We start from the raw sequence: 21,987 nt of genomic DNA, 5'->3' as shown, positions 1-21,987 counted from the left end.
CAATCTCTGCCTTTAATACACCCAATGACGTCACGTGGGTTTCATGACCCACTGACACAATCAATTTTTCCACATTTGTTTTAAATTGACACCCTTTTATCCTGAAATTATGCTCTCCTGTCCTAGAATCCCCTACCATGGGAAACATCTTTGCCATATGTACTCTGTCCAAGCCTTCCAGCATTTGAAATGCCTCTGAGGTCCCCCTTATCCTTCTGTACTCCAACTAGTACAGTCGAAGAGTCGACAATTGTTCCTCATACACTAACCCTTTCATTCCTGATATTATTCCAGTAAATCATCTCTGAGCTTCTCCAACACCAGCACATCTTTTCTCAAATATGGCACCCAAAACTCTAATTCTGATTGAATGGAAAGGCAATTCTCCAACGACACAAACACAACAGTTACATGATATTATGTCTTGTTGATATTTACCACTCGGGAAGGTTCTTGTTGGTTTTCAGATAGAAGTGTGTTGTTCAGGGAAGCATTAGGGTGTTTTTGTGACTCAACGTACCAGCATCTGAAGTCCATTTTCTCTTCAGAAAAGCTCGATAGGTTAAGCATGGAGCAGAGCTGAGCCACGACTTTGCAGATATTTAAGGGAGTGTGTCGGCAGGGTTTGTTCTGGACCAACAATCTCACCAAATGACTCTGCTTGAAATCAAGATTCAAACCATTTTGAGGAATACAACAGGAATTGTTCAACAAGAGCCTGGTATTCCCTGAGGAGTTTTCTTTCAATAGTGGAAATTATTTTTTTTTTTAAAGCCCGTTAATCTTCCTGATACAGATCTTTGTATTTAACTTTCAGGTTGATATCTGTTGTTAACTTGGAGGCCTTTAATGGGGTGACTGGGTGGAATCTTTGCTTTAACCAAGCAGTTCTCTTGCAATTTTCCAGCTGTAGGATGCGGTGCAGTTGCTTGCCAGTTGCGCAAGTGGGATGATGATGTGAAACTGCAAGTCACAGCGTCATTTTTGTTTTTGAAAATGCCAAGGTGAAAATTTTGACTTTAGTCTTTTTGGTTTGCTTAAGTTTACAGAGGAGATGTTGGGTCAAGCTGAGAAGACAGAGTTGGATGCCCATTTGGCGAATGGGCTGAGCAAAGCAGAAAGCACAAAACGAGGGGCTGAAAAATTAATGAAGCAAACTGAAGTGCCGTTGAACCCAAACCCAGGTAAAGAATTTAATTTGAGCAGCAATACTTAAGAGATCAAACGATTTGGGCTTTTAGTGGTGACCTATTTAAATGAACAAAATCTGATTAGAATAGAAGTTTATCTAATGTTTGGAAGTTGCCACAAAAAAATGGAGCATATAAATTAGATGTTGTAATTAAGATAAATGAACAATAAAATGAGCCTGGTGTCACAGCATCTGCTTTAGTCTACAGTACATCACCATTAAACCTGATCCCCACTTTACTCCTGGTGTCAAATTATCTACCTCAACATACCGTAAATCACTGTTAAACGTTCTCCCCCTGTGAACCTGGTGTCACAGTATCTGACACAGTTCATAGTATATCACTGTTAAACCTCACAAATGTGAATCCTACGATAAAATAATGCACCCCTTCTAAGTCTCACAGTATTCTAATCCCCACCTATTTAAAAAATTCCAAAAAAGAGAGAAAAATCAATCCCAAAACAAGCTACTCAAAAGTAGTAGCCCCCTAAAAATTTGGGTGCGGTAAAGTCCACAAGTGGCAGGTGACTAAAGGACTCAGTGTCACCCACCCCCAGTCAGACTTTCACAAAGTACTGAAACAAAAACATTCAGCCCAGTGATTCCAGTCCCACTGATTGTTCCGGATCTTCAATATCGAGAAGACTTTGCGTCAATTCAACTTTTTTCCCATTCTTTCCATATTTTCCAATCTTCCCATTTCCATTCCCATTGACCCTTCCCTTCGGTGACAATGGTGACGATTGCCCATTTCCTCGTACATCTGGCAATGAATTAGCAAGTATTAAAGCATCATGGTCATTCTCAAAAAACTGAGATGAAAATTCCCATAAAAATCTTTCAATACTGCTGCATGACGAAAAGCAAATTTATATCCTTTTTGCCACAATACTTCTAAGGCTGAATTAAATTCTCGGTCTCTTCTGATAATTTCTTGACTCAGAACTGCATTAAAAAAAACCCTATTATTTTGAACCATCAGTGGATCCTGATTTTGCCGTGTTTTCTGCACCACCAATCGGAGGATCATCTCTCTGTCTTGTTATTTAAAACAAGGAATCAAAACTGCTCGTGGTAATTGGCCTGGAAACGGTTTATTCCTTAACGCTCTGTTCACTCGATCTAATTCCAGTCCATCTGGAACAAATTACCTGCCCTTCACTTCTGGGATCCATTTCTTCAAAACCTTCACGGGATCCGAACCTTCCATATCTTCCGGAAGACCTACTATCTTAAGATTATTTCTACGACATTGGTTTTCTAATGAGTCAAACTTCTTCAATAATTCCTTCTTCTGAATCCCCTAATCTACAAAAGGATCTTCCACTATTTCCATTTTTTCTCTATTACGCTCCACTTGACACTTGCATTCAAGAAAGCCTCCTCAATCTTTTTAAAATGTTCTTGCAGTGTCCACTAATCGTGTCCATCTCGTAACATCACTCTTAACTACATTAATATCTTGCTTCATAAAAGTTATTTCTTCACACACAGTGTTCATTTGAGTTTTCATTTCCAAAAATCCTTGAGTCATCTGATGAGTCATCTGCATTGATATATTTGCCATATCTTCCATGAGCTGAGCAATCCCTCCCAGAATTGCAAACACAGAATCCAGTCCAGGATCCATCACCTCCCTTTGAGGCCGACCGACTTTTGCCTCAGTCCCCAGTTCTTCAAACTCTAATGAAGTTGAGCTCTCTTCTTCCTCCAAAGCAGTAGGTCCTCTTCCAGTGCAGCTGCAGGTCTGGACACCCAACAACAGCATGCCTACCTCGTCAACTGGCCATCGCTCGGGCTCCCCCATAGCCCACACCGTCTCCAAAGGTTCATGGACCCGCGACGCACTGTGCATGCCCGGGAGGGCCACCGACTGCGCAGGTGCGTCTTCTGATGCTACACTGTACCTCTCCTGACCACCAGGCAATGCTGCAGGCTCATGGGCCTGTCCTCGCTCAGCTGGCCCACCCTCACGCCTGTGTTCATGAGTGCACGAGTCGAAACCGCTGAACTCATCGCTGAGCTGGTGCCATCTTGCGATAGCGCAAGTGGTGCCGACGGAATACTTCGCCGGGCAGGAATCCTCTGAGGCTTGGAGACGCCAGTCGACAACTCCGTTGCTTCAAGTTGAACTCGGCCATAATTCTTCAACACTTTTGTAAGGTAATTTCTTCTGGAACTGAGTTTTCGATTTTTTCACATTTGTAGCTATTTTGATCCTTCACAATTCCAAAGTCTATAAACAGTATTTTTAATCACTTTTACAACTTTTAAAATCGAGCATTTAATAGTCTAACTGGGGAAGGGTGGAACCACATGTCTACCCTCTGCACCATCTTGTCACAGTATCTAACACAGTTTATAGTAAATCACTGTTAAACCTTCACATTTCTGTGAATGCTGACTCTCAGTTTCTGCCTCAATCTACCGTTCATCAACGTTAAACATTCTCCCCCTGTTAACTTCGTGTTAAAGTATCAGCCTAAGTTTACCACACATCACCATTAAACCTTCTCCCCATTGGGAGACCGGTTTTACTGTATCTGCCACAGTTTATCGTACATCACTATTATACCTTCTCACTACTGTGAACTCGGTGTTACAGAGCCTGCCACTCTACCGTACATCACCAGTAAACCTTCTCCTCAATGTGAGCCTGGTGTTACTGTATCTGCCACAGTTTAGTGTACATCATCATTAAAAATTCTCCCCAATATGAAGCTGGTGTCACCGTATTCGCCAAAGGTTATCGTACAACTTTGTTCAACATTTTCCCCACTATGAACCCGGTGTCACAGTAACTGCCTCAGTTTCCCATACAACACCAATAAAGCTTTTTTTGCCCACTCTGAGCCCAGTATCAATGTATCTACATAGTCTCCTGTACATCACCATTAACCTCCACCCACAGTGAACCAGATTTCACAGTATCTGCCTCAGTTTATTATACATCATTTTAAAACCTTCTTACTACTGTAAACCTGGAGTCACAGATTCTGCCTTATTCTACCATACTTCTCTGTTAAACCTTCTCAGTACTGTGAACACAGTGTCTCAGTATCTGCCAAGGTCGTCGACTGTACATCTCCGTTAAATATTCTCCCAACTGTGAACCTGGGGTCACAGTGTCTGATACAATTTATCGTACATTACTTTTAAACCCGCCAGATAAGCTCCAGATAACGAAAGAGGAGTTCTCGCATCTGAAGGAACTGGGGATCATTCGTCGCTCTGACAGCCCTGGGGCTCACCGCTCCACCTGGTCCCAAAAGCCTCCGATGGCTGGCACCCCTGCGGAGATTATCGACGGCTTAATGACATGACAGTATCTGACCGTTACCCCATCCCTCACATTCAGGACTTTATGGCCAATCTGCATGATATGAGAGTATTCTCCAAGGTCAATCTGGTGTGCGTGTATCATCAAATCCCATTGCACCCCGAGGACATCCCCAAAACGGCCATCATCACCCCCTTCGGTTTGTTCGAATTTTTATGCATGCCTTTCAGGCTCAAGAACACCGCCCAGACCTTCCAGCACCTCATGGATACAGTGCGCAGGGATTTGAATTTTGTGTTCATTTATCTGGATGACATTCTTGTCGCCAGCAGAGACTGGGCACAACACAAATCTCACCTGCACACCCTCTTCTCCCGACTGGTTGAATTCAGCCTAATGATCAGCCCGGCCAAATACCAGTTTTGTGCAGAAGAAAATTTGGATGGGATGAAACTAATCCAGAATCCATTGGATTGGAAAAATTAGATTGAGCGTCTTCAAATACTTGGAAGTTTTGACGTCAACAGACTTTGGAGTGGCCATATTTGCTCAGTTACACCATTTTTCTGATGTAAGTGAAGGTGGTTTTGATCCTGTCAGTTACTGAGTCCTGTGAAATAACCAAGTGCGAGTCGATGGTGGATTTGTAATGGGAAAAGCCAGAGTGGCTCGATTAAAGTCAGTCACCGGACCTTGAATGGAATTGACTGCTGCTATTATGGCGAGCAAAATGGACGCTATGTTAAGAAGAGAATTACAGATGGAGTTAGCAGATCCTGTGTTTTGGACTGATAGAACATCAGTACTTAAATATATTAATAATGAAATCATGAGGTTTCATCTCTTTGTGACTAACAGAGAGAATGAAAACCTGCACAACAACAAATGGCAGATTTACCACAGGACAGAGTTTCACCTGATGAATTCCCAGTTACATCCGTGGAAGTTGATTATTTTGGTCCTTTGCAAGTAAAGTGAGGACGAAGTGTTGAAAAACGATATGGAGTTATTTTCACTTGTTTGACTATGAGAGCAATTCATATTGAAGTAGCGTCATTGCTTGATACAGACTCTTTTATTAATGTTCTTTGGCGTTTTATTCCTAGACGTGGTCAAGTAAAAGAATTATGTTCTGATAATGGATCTAACTTTAAAGGAGCTGAACGAGAATTATGAAAAGTTATTCAAAATTGGAATCAACATCAAATTCATGATGCATTACTTCAGAAAGAAGTTAATTGGATATTTAATCCACCCATAGTTATGGGTGTGGTATGGGTAAGGGTTAATTGGTTGTGGAGAACGTTTACAAAGGTCTGTACTGGGCAGTACTGGGCAGCAATGCTTAATGTTGTAATGGATGCGGAAGCTCTGTGAAGGGGTAAGGGAGGGACTGGCCAGGAAGTCTGCAGATGCTGGGTCCGAGGGCAATGCACAAACATGCTGGGGAAACTCATGGATAGTTTTGTGAGGAGCAGGTCCTGCATCATGAGTAAAATTGAGTATTTCGAGGAGGTGTCAAAGGAAATAGATGAAGGTCAAGGTCTGTATGTGCTGCACGTGGATTTTAGTAAGGTGCTTGACAAGGTCGTCACGGTGGCCTCATTCAGAACATCGGGAGTCATGGGATCCATGGAGCCTTGGCTGTGTGGATTCAGAATTGGCTTGTCTGCAGTAAACAGAGGGTAGTAGTAGATGAAACAATGACTTGTGGCTCTCCAAAGGGATCTGCTCTGGGAACCCTGCTCTTTGTGATTTTTATGAATGATGATGGGAGTGGAAGGGTGGGTACGTCAGGGGATGACACAGAGGTAGAGATGTTGTAGACAGTGTAGAAGGTTGTCATAGGTCATCCAGTTTGCAGAGAACTGACAGATGGAGTTGAATCCTGTAAATACAGATGTACTTAAACAAGCAACTGGTACAGGTTTTTTTCCAGAGTCATTTTCAAGGGCACGAATAACAGTTATTCCAAAGAAGGTTGGAGACCCATTAAAATTAGCTTCATATAGACCAATATCTTTATTAAATGCGAATTACAAGAACGTGAGGGCAGAGCACTTGGTTAATGGCAGGATTATGAGCAGTGTGCAGGACTGAGATATATTTAGATCCTGCGCCATAAATCGCTCAAAGTTGCTGTGCAAATTGAGAGGGAGTTTAAGATGGTGTATTGTGTGCTGGCCTTCAGGAGTCAGGGGATTGAGTTCAAGAACTGAGAGGTAACGCTGCAGATGTACAAAATTCTCGTCAGACCACACTTGGAATATTGTGTGCATTCCTGGGGCGAGAATACCAGTGGACGTCTAAATAAGGTGAGATGAGGGAACTTTAGACAAGATGTGAGGGGGATATTTTATTCACACAGAATGTAGTGGGTGGCTGGAATATATTGCCAGGGGTGGTACTGGAGGCTCATCCAAAAAAGGCATGAAAAAGATTTTAATATAGGGACAGGAATAAAAGAAAAACAGAAGGTACTGGTGAGAGGGAGGGAAGAGTAATATTGTTGTGGGGTAGGTTCAGATGGGTCAGCTGAAGGGACTCGACTGATCCATCCATGATTTGTCCAGCATCTTGCTGCCATTTCATGGTGAACCAGGGTGTTGCCTGATGGAGTCACGTTGCTCTGAGCTCTGCAGAGATAGATCGTGCTTTTCTCCAAAACACACTTCCTCAGGTAAAGCAGAGGAATGGGAAGGGTCGTAGTGTGCAGGGGTAGGGAGGGGGGTGAGGGGGAAAGAGTTGGGGCCCTCCAAAGTCATCATGATCAGGCCTCGGAGATGGCATCTCTATCACTCGTATTTCTCTTCCCAGGAGAAGGAGCGATCTCAGAGACAAGACACGAGTCCAGAAGAACATTGCATCCCAGCTGAACAGAGGACGGACAACATCATGATGGCCTGAACCCCTCCCCTTCTCCCTCTGGCCCTGCCATCTCCATTCCCCACCTCTTCCATATCCCTTCACCCACTTCCCCTCCCATTTCTCCCCTACCTCTCCTCCATTCCAATCCCCTCCCACTCACCTTCCCCTTCACCTACCCTCACACCTATGCCCTAAACTTAGCCCTCCTCCCTTCACCTCCCCTTCCCCTCTCCTTTCCCCCTCCCCTTCGCCTCCTACCCTTCCCCTCCTCCCCTTCCCCTCCCCTTCCCTTCCTACCCCTAACTTAAGGGAAGGAGGGATAGGGGAAGGGGGTAGGAGAAAGGGGGGTAGTGAGAGGGTAGGGGTAGGTAATGGGGTAGTGGTAGGGGATGCGGGTATGGGGTAGGGTTAGGGGAAGGGGGTAGGTGTAGAGGATAGGGGTAGGGTTTAGCTTAGGGTTGGGGAAGGTGGGTAGAATTAAGATAAGGGTCAGGGACGGGTAGAGGTACAGTTAGGTTTAGGGTTAGGAGATGTGGGCTCGGGTTAGGTCGAGGTTTAGGGTTAGGTTTAGAGTTCGGGGAAGTGGGCTTTTGTTAAGTTTAGGGGAAGGGGGTAGGAGTAGGAGGTAGAGGTGGTGTGTGAGTTGGGGTTAGGGGAAGGTGGGTAAGATTAGGGTTGAGTTTAGGGGACAGCGTAGGGATAGGGTTAGAGGACAGGGTGGAAATAAGAGTTAGGGTTGGGGACGTGGTGTAGTGTTTAAGGGTATCGGTAGTGTTAACGTTAAGGTTAGGGTTTGTTAGGGGTTAGGGTTAGGTTGGGGAGGGGAGCGTGGGCGGCGAGCGGGGCACAGGAAATGGGGAGGTGATGAGGGAGGGGAATGGGCAGGGAAATGAAGAGGGGTACGGTGTAGAGGAAATGGGAGGTGAATGTAGGAAGGCACCCCTTCCCCCACATTATCCCTGCCTCCTCTTCTCCTTCCAGAGGAAGCCGGACCTCATTCCGGCCAGAACCTCCCTGTAGTTTCAGAGACTCTGTTTCAGAAAGTGCCTTCGACGCTTGCCGCTGGACAGACATCTTGTCTCTTGATTAATTCTATACCGTTGATATTAAATTTAAAAATGGTTTGGTCTTTTAAAGCTTGAACTCAAAAGGCTGGTCCAGATAGACAACACAGAAACAGGCCCTTCGGCCCCACTCTCCTGCTGGCTGTGCTGTTGTAATCAGTCCATATTCCTCTCCACCTTTTCATTCTTAGCTCCCATCAAGCTCATGTTGCCTTGTCAATCTCACGGCCTGTGGGAAGAAGCTATTTCCCTCCCTGGCTTCTCTGCTTTTATTCCTCCATATCTCCTTCCTGATGGCAGGGGGACAAAGATGCTCTTTGCTGGATATCTGTGAGTCTATTTACCGAGCCCATCCCTGCAAAAAATTCAGGGGTCCCTTGCCTTGAGGTTCCACCCATGTTGCCTCTCCCTCAGCACTCTCTCGTTAGAACACAATTGCAACCTCCTTCCCCTCCTCTCCCAGGTCTCAGTATCCCCCTGACAATTCCAGTCAGCTGCCATGTCTACACCCTGCCCCACCTGCTATCGAATGCCCTGCATCCTCCTTCCCCATTGGTTTCCTCCTGTTATCAGGCATCAGGATGGACCCCACCCTGTTAAAACTACCCGTATTCTCACTGTTTTCTCTGCGCCTCTGCCCTCCATCCAGGGGTCTTGGTTGTCTTGTGGTGATGGTGGAGAACAAAGTACCAACTCAAGGAGATGGGGAGCTGTAAGGAGACCCCCAGTTCCAGGTGACAGGGAGAACCACAGAGATGCCCAACTCTGTCAATCCGGTAGAACCTGGTCATCAGGTGCAAGGAGCTCTTGGTACTGCTGCATGTGAGGCAGGTGTGGCCCAGCCCCACACCTCCACCCTGTCAATTCCCAAAACACATTTCCTATTCATGTGGGGGTCCAAAATGGATAGAGTCTGGTGGACCATGTACATCGTCAATCAATGGGGGAATAACCCTAACCAGCATGGCTATTGTGTATGGCTGTGCTTGGAAACAAAGTGCAAGGGCACCAAAAGCCGCTATGTGCTGAGGTTCTACCTGGCTCAGGTGTTGCGAAAGATTGGTCTGGTCCTGATGCCACACAATGTCCTTGTCAGCTGGACTTTGCCCCATCACCTTCATGGGAATGGTTGCATAGACAAACACTATTGACCACAGGGCCATCAGGCAGTGGTCAGCATGGAATTCCTGCTGACACAGAGACTAGGACTTGATGAGATACTGCTGGGTGGTCCCCTGCACAGAGCATCCAGAGACAGACATCCAGAACTGCTGGAAGACCAGAATCTCAGTGAAAGATGCCCTTTGGTCTGCCTGAAACCCAGATAAGAGAAGCAAACACTAGAAGCCCAAAGCAAAGGGAGGAAGGTTTAGGGGCAATATAAGGGGTACTTGTTTTTACACAGAGTTGTGGGTGCCAGGAATGCCTTGCCAGGAGTGGTGATGAAGGTTGAAATATTAGCAGCATTTAAGGGCTTCTTGGACACATGAATGAAGGAAACATAGAAGATAGGAGCAGGAGTAGGTCATTTGAACCTTCGAGCCTGCTCCGCCATTCAACGAGATCATGGCTGATCTTAAAGTTCAGTATCCCGTCCCCGCCTTCTCTCCGTAACCTTTAATACCCTTATACTGAAGAAATATATCTAATTCCCTCTTAAACATATTTAATGAACCTGCCTCTACTGCCCTCTGTGGCAATGAATTCTACAGATTCACCACTCTCTGGGTAAAGAAATTCCTCCTCATCTCGGTCCTAAATGGTTTGCCTATTATCCTCAAACCATGGCCCCGGGTTCTGCATTTTCCCATCCTTGGAAACATCCCATCTGCATCCATTCTGTCCAGTACTGCCAGAATTTTACATGTCTCTATGAGATCCCCTCTCAATCTTCTAAACTCCAGCAAGTACAATCCCAATTTGCGCAATCTTTCGTCATAAGTCATTCCTGCCATTCCAGGTATCAGCCTGGTGAATCCCCTCTGCACTCCCTCCATTGCAAGAATGGAGGGTTATGAAGGAGGAAGGGTCTAGTTTTTATTTTGCTTGGAATTGATAGGTCAGCGCAACATTGAGGTCTGAAGGGCATAACTGTTCGATGTTAACCTGCTGGTCTTTTAGCACATGGAGATGTGGGTGAGGGAATGCTGCCCACCGGCCTATTCCAGGTTGCTGAGAGATGCACTGAGGCTTGGCGCAGCCAACACGAGGGTGCTGTGGGGAAGGACTCTAATCCTCCGGGTCTTGAGGGGCGGAGACTAAGGGGAACCCCTTCAACCACAGAGTGCAGGGAGTAACCACAAGGTGTCAAAGTGGTGGAATGATGCTAAACAGAGAACATTTGCAGTGAAGGGAATATAGGCATGCAACACGAGGATGAGAAAAGACATGGAACAGTTGTCCTCTTGGTGTATAATTTTAGAATAAAGTTAATTTTGGGGTGAAAAAGAGAAAAGCCCGAACTCAGTCACCTTTGTTTCATGAGATACATTCTCCAATCCAGGAAAGCTCCTCTGTACCCGTTCAAATTTAACCCGAGGAAACTGTGTTCATGGTGGAAATCTCTGCAAACACACAACCGGACCTATGCACAGAGAGACAAATGATACACGTGCAGTCCCTCCCAAAAAAGAAATAAATTCTGTTGAATCAATAGCAGAGTCATGGAGTCTTTGTCTGAGCCGGTCATCCATCATTCTCCATTCTCACTGCTCGCAGGAAGAATCTGTTTCTGGGCCTGGTGCTACTGGCTCCGATATTCCTCGACCTCTTTCCTGATGAGAAGAGCTGCCAAATGCTGTGGGCAGGTGGAAGGGATCCTCGACGACATTGACAATGAACCCGGTTTATCCCATTGATATTTGGGGTGGGTGGGTTGGGGGGAGAGAGTCCCCATCATCCTATCTGCCACTCGTGGTCCTGCCGATCATTTTTTAAAAATATTTATAAACTTAAAACCACAACAAATTCACACAATTATTAATAATGCTCATCTAATGTGTGGCATCTATAAAAGAAAGAATAAAGAAACCACCCCCCACCCCCATCCCCAATATCCTACCCCCTCCCACTTCTCTCTTCAATGGAAGTGTCTGCTACAGTGGTGACCTCAGCAGGACCCAGCCCTTCAGTTGGACGTGAAGATCACGGTCCAGGCGGCTATTCAGATGGTTTGGTTGAAGCTGTCAATGTTCTGGATGTCGCAGCCACACGTGGGGTTCAAACAGGCCAAGGATCAGTTCCACCTCCAAGAGATCACCGCTGATGACATCCATTACTCCTCCATGATGTTCTTGCTCATCAGGACCTGGCAGCAAGGCTCATCGACTTCTGACATCAGCCTCCCGAGCAAGGCAAATAGGATGCCCTCAAGGAGCTCTTAACAAGCACCTTCAGGCCACGCCTTCATCCTCCACCTCATTCTGTTCCTGCTCTCACTGTCGCATGGCCCAGACAGTCATCCCAACATGACTCCCCTCATGCTATTTCTTTTCAGCTCTCACCAGACGCCCTGGACCCACTTTTCAGGAACTCTTCCCTCTTCCTCCCTATGTCATTGGTATCTCCATGTACCACAACCTCTGGCCCACTTTAGCAGCAACACCCCAGACACTGGCACCAGGGAGGCACCACCTGGAAAAGGTCCAGGGTCCTAGTCCAACAGTCATTTTCCTGAGCATCCAGGCAGCAGAGAAATATCAATGGTTGCTCAAAGCAAAATCCTCATTGCGGTGCCCACCAACAATTTGAGGCACAAAGTTTTGTGGGTCTTTTGGGTTACTGGTGCCAACATATTCCCCATCTCACCCTGTCCCTCCATCTACTGTACAATGTTGCCCAGAAAAAAAAACTCTCCGCTTCATTGATGACCTGAACAACAAATGGCTTCTTAAATGGTAAAACACGCTGTTGAACACCACTGCCACTGACCACAAGCACCCCCCAACCCCTCAAAACTGGAAGACCCTTTGAATGACTTGTCTCTGCAATGAAGACAATGGTCTAGTGGAGCCTCGAGCAAAAGATGCAAGGTCGCCGAGTCCCACACAGCTTCTGGTTCAATTCCCTCCTGGAAGCTGCCTCCCGCGACTCCCCATCTGAGTGTCAGATGCTCGCCTGCTCACCACAGAGAACCAGATGGCAGCAGAGACAGTCACACTCCAGCCACACCTCCCCAACATGTGATGGGTTAAATCTGCGGATGCCACTCACAGCGGACCGAAGAAGTGGTACATGGCAGACCGCACAGCGGCCGGGCCCGAAGGGCTGAGCCACTTGCAAGAACAGATCATGTCCTGTCCGAAAGTGACAACCTCCCACTTGAATGACCCCGAGAAGAGCTTGGCACCATGGCCTGGGGCAAGCCGTTCAACACCGTCGATGCTGGACAGCAGGAAAAAGCTTGGTTTACTGACGGCTCCAGCTGGTGGATGTGCGAAAAACAACGGTGTAAAGTGGGAGCGCTCCAGCCCACCACAGATAAAGTACTGACATAAGAGGGTGAGGTGGAGGGGAGAGCCAACTGTTCAAGCTGGCAGCTGTGGCACTGATCCGAAAAGGGACAACCAGGTGGGCCCAGGAGCCTCTTTTCCGATCAGTGCCACAGGATTTCTGGGCTGTGCCAAACAGAACGTCAGTGTGGATGGGTCGGCGTCAGGAGACAGGGAGGCAGATCCATGGCTGCCTGCTCTGAGGACAACAGCACTGGCAGATCTTCTGAGAGGTGGAACAACAAAAGAATAGTCAGGGTCCACCACGTGGATGGACACACCTCCAGGAAAACTGCTGAAGCTGACGCAATGCCACTGTGGACTGAGCTGCTCAAATATGCTCTGCCACTATTTTCCCCAAGCAGAGTGACCCCGGAGCCTTGGCAGCATTGGTGCATCATAAATGTGGGCATATGGGGGCACTATGATGGCCAGAGGATCTGGGGGTCTCATGATGTTGCAAGAACTGTGATGGCCAAATGCCCTATTTGTCAGCAATTAAAACCAAGGGCCACATTCGCTGGGGTTCGGGAGCTGGCCAAGTCTGATAAATTGACCATATCAGGCCTCACCCCTGCCAAAATAAAAAGTGATATGTTCTCACGATGGTCAGCACATACTCGGATGTCCTGCCAGCGGGCCGACCAAGTGCCATTTAAGCATGCTCCATATGTGGAATACCCTATCGGGTAACGTCTGACCAGCAATGGGTGGTGATGCCAAGTATTTGGGGCCACCTGCATATCCCCTACCACCCACAGGCATCCAAGATCAATGAGTGAATGAATGACCTGTTCAAGGTATCGTATGTGACAAGTTGATTGTCAAGTCTTCTATCCATGAGTGGTTGCAAGTGTATCGATTAATCCGGCGAGTTTGTGTCTGTGTGTGTCTTTTACTCCTCGTGCGACTTCACTACATGTGTCAATAAAAGACAACTGTGTTCAAATTCGCCACCCTTGGGAACCCTCGAATCAGTTTCACACACATAATAATTGGTGCAGTGAGCAGGGTCCTTCGAGTTCCGACTGAACATAGCTGCAATGGAGTTGCTTTGGAATCGGGACTGGAAATCTAGTGCAGGCAGGGAGAACAAGATCTGCGGGTGGACTGACGAGAGTGCAGGGTTGGGGTGCTTGGCAAGCATGCTGGCGGACCACGGCAAACTGGTAGACTGGTCCAAGCTCCTGGATCCATATCTTGAGAAAATAGGTCACCACGTGTTGTCCCACTTCAAGAAGTCAGGGTTCCCAAAATCTAAGGGGAATCAGAGGGTGCCTTTTGGCTGCCAGTGTTTCTCCTGAGAAACCAATGTGAGATCATAGAAAGGAAAGATTTGGAGAGGGCCCATGAAAATAAGGAGATAAAGGTGGTCCAGCAGCGCTGCTGTGCACTGCAGGAGGCAGCACAGACTCTCCCAACCTGAGCCACTGATGTCGAGATGAGAGGGACAGAGGTAGCCAACAGGCATGCCAATCAAGGTCTGACTCCCCCCCACTCCCCCAGTGAGTGAGTTTGTACTGGCCATGGAGCGATTAGCTGAGGCCATTTGCCAGGATTCAGGCATTAAAGGTTTCAGAACAGGCCAGGAAGAGCATGAAATCAATTTATTTGCAGAAGTTGTTCTGATATATCTGACAGACCCGACACACTAATTGCCAAAGTTGTGCTCCACCCTGGAGGACTATGGGGAGATCTCTGGGTATAAGTTCTTTTGGGATATGTGCAAAATCATGTCACTTAGGAAGAGGGATTAGAGCCAATGTCGAGAAAATAGTCAACAAATGTGGCGGCAAAATGGGATCAAATATCTAGGAGTTAGAATAGATAACAACGAGTAATTTAGACCAGCTGAATTATTCTCCCCTTGCTTGGGGAAATTGAGGAGGATTTAAATGGTTGGATGTCCCTGCCCATTACACTAGTGGTGTCACAGAGAGGGGAGGTGTCACAGAAGGGGGAGATGATTACACAGAGGGGGTGATGATGTCACTGCATGGGGCAGCCATAGCTGAGTCGTGCCATGGCACAGCAACACGAGAAAGATGCCTCTCTTGGAAGGGGATTCTGGCCCGCGTGTCGGAGTAGGACGCTGTCTCATCCCAGGGACCCTCTGATCAACAGGGTTGTGTTTGGAAGCACCCTGCGCCCATGGGTGAGATAAAGAGCCTGCTACAGGCTCCCCTACTGGGACAGAACCTCCTCTGGCACCATCCTTTACCCAGTGTGGGCGGAGAGAATGGAGGCTGCATTGAATCCCCTCTCCCCATCCTGAGTGCAGGGCACTTTATGGGGCAGCTGGAGGGGACTGGGGAGGGGAGAACAATGGCATGTGAGGGGATACAGGGATGGGGTCTGTAGGAGTGGAGGGGAGAACAAAGGAACGGGGTAGCACCACAGGCTAATGTCAAGGGAGATTGGATCTGAGATAGGGGACATAGGGTTGAGCTGGGGGGAATGGGGTGCGAGGGGACGGAAAGCACTGGGGAAACCATGGGGGTGGTGTTGGGTGGGGGATGAGAGTGTGGTAGAGGAATCGGGGCAGGGGAGAGTGTGAGGTGTCTGAGGGAGAAGAGAAGTTGCGAGGGGGATGGAAGGCAGACCTTTCAACAGAAATGGGACAGAGCTCCCCCTCCACCTGGAATGGGATCTGTCCACTGAGAGACAGGACCGCTCCTCCACCCGCCACTCCCCCCCCATGGTTACAAGATCACTTCCACCCTTGCATACACCCCACACCCCCCCAACTGGGATAGGATTCTTTCCCCCAGTGGACCTGGATCAAGGTGTTAGAAAGTGTTTCTGCTGCGGCGGACCCAACAGAGTTGAGCGGTGAAGAGTGGGGCTCTCTCTGCACCACCTGCTCCCTCTGGCGACGAGGTCTCACTTGCATCATGGAAGATCACGGTGTTGCTGAGCTTCTGTGAATGTGGAGGGCTTCTGCTAAACCCGTGGTAGGGTTCAGAGTGGTTCATCTCCCCGGGACGTGCTGAAGGTCAAGGATGACCAGATCCTCCCATGGAGGGAGGGTTGTAGACAAAGTGAACGGCTGCGGAACTGGCCTCAGTCTGAGGAGAGTGATCAAAGAGGGACCTCGGGTGGCAATATTTCTACTGAGAGGCTGGAACAAACCACCAGAGGATCAATTCTGACATTTAGGTGACCCTTGGAAGGGAGTTAGAGGGAGGGGTAGAGACTAACTTGGACAGCAAGGCTGGGTTGGGATAAATGACCTGTTGTGTACCCTCTGGGTGTGTAAATGCTGCTGCTTCTGCCCCAGAGGACATGGCAATAAAGTCACAACAGAGGTGGCCACACCGTGTCATGGACCCAACGTCCCCAAGGTGGTGTCCTGCACAGATGATAAAATCATCGACAATAGATCTTTCGGTGTGGTGTACCAGACAAGGCTGGTGGACTCCGGAGAGCTGATTGCCATCAAGAAGATCTTGCAGGACAAGAGATTCAAGGTGAGGGGGAGGAGCAGTTGTGTGGAAATGGAAAACCCTGATATTTAACTTTAGGGCCTACAGCACGTTCACAGGCCCTTGCGACACATGAGCACGTTTCACACAATTACACCCAATTGACAAACACCCCAAACACATTTTTGAAGCGTGGGTGGAAAGAGGAGCATCTGACAGAGACCAAAGCAGCCATGGGGTTTGGAAACAGAGAAAGTCACACAAACCCACAACAGCAGCCCCCCTCCCCACACACAACCCCCCACCCCCCACACACACACACACACACACACACACACACACACACACACACACACACACACACACACACACACACACACACACACATGGCAAATATCAAAGATTTTCTGCAAATTCATTGTTTAGTAGAAGCTGGGAAAACAATCATAAAAACGGAAGTGATACTTCATTGAACGCCCTGACGAGTCCCCGCTCCAGCAACACAAAAAGTCCCCCCCACCGACTTTCGACGAGTCCCCCATTTCGGCATCCCTTGGAGTTCACCACCTCTGACCTCTTGACGAATCTCCTCCCCGCCTCCCCCCTCAACTTGGACAAGTCGCCCCTCAGGGCTCCGAACCACCGCCCAGCCTTGCTGATGTTCCTCTCTCGCCATAGAACCGCAAACTGCAGATCGTGCGAAAGTTGGATCACACCGTCATCGTCCCTCTTCTCAACTTCTACTCCTCTGTAGTCAAGGTAAGATCCACCTGCACCCACCCCACCCCCACTCTGATGCATATCATTTGCTGCTACCTTCCCCATTCCTTCAATCGATCTGTCTCGCTGCAGCCTCTCTGTTGCCTCCATCCTGCCCCTCTGACCAGTGCCGACTCCTTGACACTGGCTGCCCTGCTCCTCACCCATTAACTCATGACCTCTTGCCATTTCAACTCCAGACAGCAGCAAGACCACAAGACAAGGTCGCCAAATTCGGCCACTCAGCCCCTCCAGTCTGTTTCCCCAATTCATTTCACGAATGTATTTTCCCCCATAACTCACTTCCCCAGAACCTTTTGGTGCCCTTCCAAATCAACGCCTGCTCTGAATCGTCCCAACAACTCAGCCTCCACATGTTCGACCCCAGCCAACATCCGGCTGCAAACATTTCTCATCTCGAAACGTCAATGGTTTTTCTCTCCCGGTGAATCCTTGCCTCACGAGGGAGGGCGGTCAGAGCTGCACATTTTGTGCAGTCTCACCAGAAGCCGAATGATGGGGCAGCGGACGGGTCCACTACGGCCTGTTGACGCTCTGCTCGCTGAGCCCTTGGATTCATGCAATGTTGTGTTGAGCACTGGGGGCATCAGGCCTACAGAGAGCAGGAGGGGCTGGCACTCCAGTTGGGAGAGGCACTGGGTGTTGGAGGGTAAATCCAGCTGACATGTTTGTATTGTGTCCAAGAGAAAGAGGAGGTTTATTTGAATCTGGGTCTGGTCTATGTTCCCGAGACGGTTCACTGCATGGTCCAGCACTTCAACAAGGCCAAGCAGCCCATTCCCATGATCTACATCAAGGTGGTTGTGGGTCTGGGTGGTCAAGTTGTCCACTGGGGCAAGCTTGGATGGTGGGGTTGGAGGATATGAAGGAGTTTACTGGCTGAGTCTCGCTGGGGACTGGATATCGATGAAGGGTGCATGAGGGTCTCAATGGGTATTGGTGAGGAGAGAAAGGGTAGTGAGGGGAGAGGGGCGGAGAGGATGATGAGGATGGATGTTGATTGGCAGGGAGGAGCCCTTCACCCACCTCCCCTTACCCTCAGGATATAGACCCGGCCAGTGTGGAGGCAGAGCGGGTCATGTTATATCGTTGTGTTGCCAGATGTTCATGTACCAGCTGTGGCAGAGCATGGCCTACTTCCATCCTCAGGGGGGTTTCCATTGAGACATCAAGCCCCAGAAGATGCTGGTAGATCCCGAGATGGCCTTCTTATTGCTCCTTTATTTCGGCAGGTAGATCCACCCGTGTCTGTCCGTTCACCACCTCAACGCGGTCCTGATCCCTCTCCCCAACACGGCCTTGACCCCTCCCCATCAGCTCTCACCCCTCCCCCACCAGCTCTCTCCCCTCCTCACTCTCCCAACTTGCCCCTTCCACAGCTTAATAACTTATTCTAAATAAGATTGTGGGGGGCTTAGATGGAATGAACAGCCACAAACCTTTCCTAAAGTGTCAGGTGCAAATCTCAGAGAGCATCCGCTTCAGGTGAGGGGAGATTTTTTTTATGCAGAGAGTTGTGAGAGCTTTGAATGCGTCACCGGAGAAAGTGGTAGCGGTTGGTAGAATAGGTACATATAAAAGTCTCTGAGACGAGCATGTGGATGTAAGGGAACAGAATTTTTACATGATAAGGGAATTTGGGGATATGGCGAGAAGGCAGGGTAGGTCGAGTTTGGTCATAAATTAGATCAGCCATGATCATATTGAATGGCGGAGCAGGCTCGATAGGCCATTTTTGTCCTACTCCTGTTCCCACTTCCTATGTTCCTATGGGTGTGGTACAGGTAAAGGTTGTGGAGAACATTTACAAAGGTCAGTACAGCCTTTATGGGCCAAAGGGCCTGTACTGGGCAGCAATGCTTGATGTTCTAATGGATGCGGAAGCTCTGGGAAGGGGTAAGGGAGGGACTGGCCAGGAAGTCTGCAGATGCTGGGGCCGAGGGCAATGCCCAAACATGCTGGGGAAACTCATGGATAGTTTTGTGAGGAGCAGGTCCTGCTTCACGAGTCAAATTGAGTTTTTCGAGGACGTGTCAACGGAAATAGATGAAGGTCAAAGTCTGTATGTGCTGCACGAGGATTTTAGTAAGGTGCTTGACAAGGTCCCCACGGAGGCCTCATTCAGAATGTCTGGAGGCATGGGATCCATGGACCCTTGGCTGTGTGGATTCAGAATTGGCTTGTCTGCAGAAAACAGAGGGTAGTAGTAGATGGAACAATGACTAGTGGCGCTCCAAAGGGATCTGCTCTGGGACCCCTGCTCTTTGTGATTTTTATGAATGATGATGGGAGTGGAAGGGTGGGTACGTCAGGGGATGACACAGAGGTAGAGATGTTGTAGACAGTGTAGAAGGTTGTCATAGGTCATCCAGTTTGCAGAGAAGTGACAGATGGAGTTCAATCCTGTAAATCAGATGTACTTAAATAAGCAACTGGTCCAGGTTTATTTCCAGAGTAATTTTCAAGGGCACGAATAACAGTTATTCCAAAGAAGGTTGGAGACCCATTAAAAGTAGCTTCATATACACCAATATCTTCATTGAATGCGGATTACAAGAATGTGTGGGCAGAGCACTTGGTTAATGGCAGGATTATGAACAGTGTGCAGGACTGAGATATATTTAGATCCTGCGCCATAAATCGCTCAAAGTTGCTGTGCAAATTGAGAGGGAGTTTAAGATGGTGTATTGTGTGCTGGCCTTCAGGAGTCAGTGGATTGAGTTCAAAAACAAAGAGGTATCGTTGCAGATGTATAAAATTCTCGTCAGACCACACTTGGAATATTGTGTGCATTCCTGGGGCGAGAATACCAGAGGACGTCTAAATAAGGTGAGCTGAGGGAAATTTAGGCAAGACGTGAGGGGTACATTTTATTCACACAGAATGTAGTGGGTGGCTGGAATGCATTGTTGGGGTAGTAGCGGAGGCTGGTCCAAAAAAGGCATGAAAAGGATTTTAATATGGACAGGAATTCAAGAAAAATGGAGAGTACTGGTGTGAGGGAGGGGAGGGTAACATTGTTGTGGGGTAGGTTCAGATGGATCAGCTGAATGGTCTCGACTGATCCATCCATGATTGTCTAACATCTTGCTGCCATATCGTGGAGAACCAGGGTGTTGCCTGATGGACACACGTTGCTCTGAGCTCTGCAGAGAGAGATCGTGGTTTTCGCCAAAACAGACTTCCTCAGGTAAAGCAGAGGAAGGGGAAAGGCTCCAGTGTTCAGGGGTAGGGGGGATGATGGGGAAAGAGTTGGGACCCTCCAAAGTCATTGTGATCAGGCCTCAGAGGCAGTATCTCTATCACTCGTATTTCTCTTCCCAGGAGAAGGAGCGATCTCAGAGACAAGACACGAGTCCAGAGAACCTCGCATCCCAGCTGAACAGAGGACGGACAACATCATGATGGCCTGAACCCCTCCCCGTCGTATCCCTCTGGCCCTGCCAACCCCATTCCCTGCCTCTTCCATGTCCCTTCACCCACTTCCCCTCTTCTCCTCTACCCCTCCTCCATCCCAACCCCCTCCCGCTCACCTTCCCCTTCTCCTGCCCTCACACCTATGCCCTAACCCCAGCCCTCCACTCTTCACCTCCCCCTTCCCCTCCGCCCTTCCCTTCCCCTTTCCCCCTCCCCTTCCCCTCCCCATCCCCTAACCCTCCCCCTTCCCCTCCCTTTCTCCTCCTCCCCTTCCCCTCCCCCTTCCCTTTCCCCTTCCTACCCCTAACCTAGGGGAAGGAGGGGGAGGGGAAGGGGGTAGGAGAAAGGGGGTAGTGGAAGGGGGTAAGGGTAGGGGTTGTGGTAAGGGGTAGGGTAGGGGGTAGTGGTAGTGGGTGCGGGGTTGGGGAAGGGGTAGGAGGTAGGGTTAGGGGAAGTGGGTAGGTTGTAAGGGATAGGGTAGGGATAGTGGTAGGGGGTGCAGGTATGGGGAAGGGGTAGGGTTAGGGGAAGGGGGTAGGTTGTAAGGGATAGGGTAGGGGGTAGTTGTAGGGGGTGTGGGTATGGGGAAGGTGTAGGAGGTATGGTTAGGGGAAGGGGATAGTTGTAGGGGGTGCGGGTATGGGAAGGGGTAGGAGGTAGGGTTAGGGGAAGGAGGTAGGTTGTAAGGGATAGGGATAGGGTTTAGTTTAGGGTTGGGGAAGTTGGGTAGAGTTAGGGTTAGTGTTAGGAGACATGGGGTAGGGCTATATCTTGGTTTATGGTTAGGTCTATAGTTCAGGGAAGTGGGCTTGTGTTAGGTATAGGGGAAGGGGGTAGGAGCAGTGGGGTAGAGGAGGAGTGAGGTTTGGGGTTAGGGGATGGTGGGTAGCATTAGGGTTGGGGTTAGGGGGTGGCATAGGCGTAGGAATAAACTTAGGGTTAGTGGATGGGGTGGGGGTAGAGTTAGGGGACGTGGAGTGGTGGTAGGGGGTATCGGTAGTGTTAAGGTTAGGTTTAGGATTTTGTTAGGGGTTAGGGTTAGGAGTAGGAGGAAGGGAAGGGGGAGGGGAATGGGGGAGGCGAGCGGGGGACGGGAACTGGGGACTGGAAGGGGGAGGCGATGTGGGAGGGGAACGGGCAGTGGAAAGGGGAGGGGAACGGTGTAGAGGAAAGGGGAGGTGAACGGTGGACGGCATCCCTAGCCCCTCCCCTCCCCTTCCCTTCCCCCGCATTTCCCCTGCCTCTCCTCTCCTCCTTCCAGAAGAAGCTGGGCCTCTTTCCGTCCAGAACCTCCCTGTGGTTTCAGAGCCTCCGTTTCAGGAAGTGCCTTCGACGCTTGCTGCTGGACAGACATCTTGTCTCTTGATTCATTCTGTACCGTTGAGATTAAATTTAAAAATGATTGGGTTTTTTAAAGCTTGAACTCAAAAGCTGGTCCAGATAGACAAAACAGAAACAGGCCCTTCAG

General features: G+C 48.7%; 1 long non-coding RNA gene across 1 annotated transcript; it reads left to right on the top strand.

Annotated features, from left to right (window-relative positions):
* Positions 1-14,909: 14,909 nt before the first annotated feature.
* On the top strand, positions 14,910-20,874 carry LOC138745429 (uncharacterized). Its single transcript, XR_011346260.1, has 4 exons — positions 14,910-15,052; positions 16,178-16,367; positions 17,001-17,081; positions 20,427-20,874. It is a non-coding gene; the product is annotated as an uncharacterized lncRNA (long non-coding RNA).
* Positions 20,875-21,987: the final 1,113 nt, after the last annotated feature.

This window comes from Narcine bancroftii, chromosome 11 (genome assembly GCF_036971445.1).
Source record: "Narcine bancroftii isolate sNarBan1 chromosome 11, sNarBan1.hap1, whole genome shotgun sequence".
NCBI classification, from domain to species: domain Eukaryota; kingdom Metazoa; phylum Chordata; class Chondrichthyes; order Torpediniformes; family Narcinidae; genus Narcine; species Narcine bancroftii.
The sequence above is the reverse complement of the archived record's forward strand: the minus strand, read 5'-3'. Positions and strand labels throughout refer to the sequence as shown.